Below are 4,360 nucleotides of genomic sequence, written 5' to 3'. Positions count from 1 at the left end.
TCATCAGAAGCATAGATACGGAAAAAGAGACATTGTTCTACGAGTAAGAAAGAATCTCCGACTTCAGATACGCACATAAAATAGGTAGCTTAAATAGAATAATCCAGAGGAACAAATCCCATGGGATACCATTATTAAAATTGATCTTATATTGGTGTAGGTACAAGATATAAGTATACCTAGGATGACAAATGATATGTGAGCTACGGAGGAGTAAGCAATTAGAGATTTGACATCGGATTGGCGCAGGCAAATCAAGCAACTGAAGATTCCGCCTACTACGCAGGCCCCTATCAGTATTGTTTCTCTATAGATGTTTAATCCTTGTACCAAGTAAAGGCCGTAGCCCCCTAGCTTAAGAAGAATGGCGGCTAACACTATGGAGCCGGTAACTGGCGCCTCTACGTGGGCCTTAGGTAATCAAATGTGTGTGAAATAAACTGGGAGTTTAACTAAAAACGAAAGAATAGCTAGCAAGAAAATTGTATTGTCTCTAAAATTTCCCCAAAATTGCAAGAAGGAAGTTGAGTAGGCACTCGTGTGAGTGATAATGATGAAAAGTAAAGGTAGAGAGGATAGTAGGGTGTAAAATAAACAAGAGCTAAGAGCTCATATGGCACTTGTGACGAGGTCGGAAGAGCCGAGAGCTCATATGGTACGAGGTCGGAAGAGCCAAGAGCTCATTTGGACGAGGTCGGAAGAGCCGAGAGCTCATATGGTACGAGGTCGGAAGAGCCAAGAGCCAAGAGCTCATTTGGCACTTGTGAGAAGGTCAGAACCTAAAGTTAAACTTTATAGCACAAGATCCTTCTAAATATCAAATTTCATTAAGATCTGGTCACCCTTTCGTAAGTTACAAATACCTCAATTTTCAAAATTACCTCCCCCCTCCCAATTCCACCAAAGAGAGCAGATCCGGTCCAGTTATGTCAGTCACGTATCTTAGACAGGTTTCTATTCTTCCCATCCAGTTTCATCCTGATCTCACCGCTTTAAGTATTTTCTAAGATTTCCGGTCCCCCCAACTGCCCCCCCCCCAATTACGTTTGATCCGGTTGAGATTTAAAATAAGATATCAGAGTTACGAGGTCCTTCTAAATATGAAGTTTCATGAAGATCCGATCACTCCTTCGTAAGTTAAAAATACGTTATTTTTCTTATTTTTCAGAATTACCCCCCCCCCCCCCCCCGCAATTGAGCGGATCCGTTCCAATTATGTAAATTACGTATGCAAGACTTTTGCTTATTTTTCCAACCAAGTTTCATCCCAATCCCTCCAATCTAAGCGTTTCCCATCATTTTAGGTCTCCCCACCCCAAACTTCCTCCAATGTCACCAGATCCGGTCAGGATTTAAAATAAGAGCTTTGAGCCACGATATCCTTCTAAAAATCAAATTTCATGGAGATCCAATCACCCGTTCGTAAGTTAAAAATACCTCATTTTGTCTAATTTTTCAGAATTACCCCCCCCCCCCCAACTACCCAAAAGAGAGCGGATCCGTTCCGTTTATGTCAATCATCTATCTAGGACTTGTGTTTATTTTTCCCACCATGTTTCATCCCGATCCCTCCACTCTAAGTGTTTTCCAAGTTTTAGGTTCCCCCTCCCCACTCCCGGCCCCCATCACAAGATCTGGTCGGGATTTAAAATAAGAGCTCTAAGACACGATATCCTTCTAAACATCAAATTTCATTGAGATCCGATCACCCGTTCGCAAGTTGAAAATACCTCATTTTTCTAATTTTTAAGACTTACTCCCCCCCCCCCCCAACTACCCCAAAGAGAACAAATAAGTTCCGATTATGTCAATCATGTATCTAGGACTTGCGCTTATTTTTCCCATCAAGTTTCATCCCGATCCCTCTACTCTAAGTGTTTTCCAAGATTTTAGGTTTCCCCCCTCCAACTCCCCCCAATGTCATCAGACCCAGTCGGGATTTAAAATAAGAGCTCTGAGACACAATATCATTCCAAACATCAAATTTCATTAAGATCCAATCACCCGCTCATAAGTTAAAAATACTTCATTTTTTCTATTTTTCCGAATTAACCGGCCCCTACTCCCCCCCCCCCCCCAGATGGTCAAATCGGGAAAACGACTATTTCTAATTTAATCTGGTCCGGTCCCTGATACGCTTGCCAAATTTCATCGTCCTAGCTTACCTGGAAGTGCCTAAAGTAGCAAAACCGGGACTTTAGGTTTTCCCCCTCCGACTCCCCCCAATGTCATCAGATCCGGTCGGGATTTAAAATAAGAGCTCTAAGACACAATATCATTCCAAACATGAAATTTCATTAAGATCCAAATACCCGCTGATAAGTTAAAAATACTTCATTTTTTCTATTTTTTGCGAATTAACCGGGCCCCCACTCCCCCCCAGATGGTCAAATCGGGAAAACGACTATTTCTAATTTAATCTGGTGCGGTCCCTGATACAAACTGGTAGCCTAAAAAATTAAGGTAAAATATTGCTCTGTCAAAATTTCAATAGGCATATACCTGTCATGTAGGAGAATTTCAGGATGTTCTAGAGGGAGAAGGAGTAGAGGTTGGTACTTTTAAATACCTTCCTAGGATATACTTTAGCCTGTAGATCAATCCCTAAAAGTTTCATTTTCCTAACCTAACCCCTTTCCATGATAGCAAGAAGTCAATAAACTAGAAATTTACTGATTTCTAGACTGCAGAAATGTTTTGCTCCATCACTAGCTTACAACTACTTCCTTATGCTGAAAGGCTGATTTATAGGGTGATGATCCAAATTATGAAAAAGACAATGGAAAGTGAGCTGGTTTATTAATGAAGATCTACTGTGCAGAAGAGAGCAAGAGTGAGTGGAGAGAGCTGTATTGGTACCAGCTGGCCTCTTGGCCTTTAACTGCTAGGGACAGGCAGCTAAAGTACTCACACTTCCCACAAACCAAAAAGAAGGGAAGAGAAGATGAAAAATAAGGATTGCTAGTGTCATTTTGAAGTCAAAGGGGTGAAAAGACTGTATGCAGTCTGTATACCCTCATAGAAATTCTGGAATTGGAATTGGAGTGGATACTGCTTGATTCAAAATTCAAAGAAAGATAAACATCCAGGTAACCTACTCTAGTAATTATTGTATTTTTTTTTGTAAATATAGCTGGAATTATCTCTGTACTAGTCTGGTTTAGGTGCTTTCCTGAACTAAATACAGTAGCCTAATCAATTCATAGGCTGAAAATCCTGCTTGATGAGGCTATACTTAGAAAATTTCTCAACTATTGGAATTTTGGAGGGAAATCCAGTCCCACTAATGCTTAGATTGAGTTCTATAGAAAACAACAAGTTTTCTGATTTTGTTGGTTAGCAATTTCTTATTACCTTAAATCACATGTCCAGTCAGATAAGGTGGTGATGAGCCTCCTATGAAACATCTCACTGATGGTTTGATATGACTATGTTCTGGCATCCCAGGTTATGTTGCTACAAATGGTATTTCTCATCAACAGTTTGGCTTAGGTAGGTGTGGTAAAAGAACTGCCCCCTTAGAAAGAAATATGTAATATAGATAAAATGAAAGTATTACTGTTAGATTCCTTATTTTATGTTCATTTTCAATATAATAGTCATTATAAGCCTAGGCTTCCCTGACAATACCTCCCCCACCCCTTGATGTTCCACATATATAGACCTAAAAGTATTCTTTGAATCTATTCATGCATCATGGGTTCTTCATTAAAATGGGTTTTTCTGCAGTGTTGTCTCTTCCTTTGTTGATGATTAAGTACAATTTCAATTCCAGAATTTGTATTAAGATGTATATATACCATGTACTCCTATCTTCAATCCTTCTTTGTCTTTAGCAATCATTGCAGAAATGGTCAGCAATAGCCTACTTCATTGTCTTCATAAAAACAAGCACTTGGAAATAAAAATAATCTCCACTTGACAAGTCATTTGAAAGGGGTCCCACCAGGTAGCTGATTTGACAGTGTAGTAGTAGCTAATTTGAATATCTTCTATATATATAAAAATAAGTTGTCTGTGTGTCTGTCGAGTGACGTCACTGTCCACATATGACGTCTGAATTATTTCATCACATACCAATTCAAAAATGAATGTATTCAAGCCAAAGTAGCTCAGTTATATAACTACCTGTGTTGGCGCAGTGGGTTTGACCCTAGCGTGGTAATACGGGACCCAGAGAACGAACCATGCTGCAGGAATGCACTACAGGGCCAATGCAGGGACCATAGTGGTCAAAAACTAAAAAGAAAAAAAAAACTAAAAACTAAAAAAAACTAAAAACTGAAAAAGAAAAAAAAAACTAAAAAAAGGAAAAAAACTGACAAATAAAGGAGAAAAAGAAAACTAAAAAAAACTAAAA

Source organism: Artemia franciscana, chromosome 16 (genome assembly GCF_032884065.1).
Source record: "Artemia franciscana chromosome 16, ASM3288406v1, whole genome shotgun sequence".
In the NCBI taxonomy this organism is placed as follows: Eukaryota; Metazoa; Arthropoda; class Branchiopoda; order Anostraca; family Artemiidae; genus Artemia; species Artemia franciscana.
The sequence above is the reverse complement of the archived record's forward strand: the minus strand, read 5'-3'. Positions refer to the sequence as shown.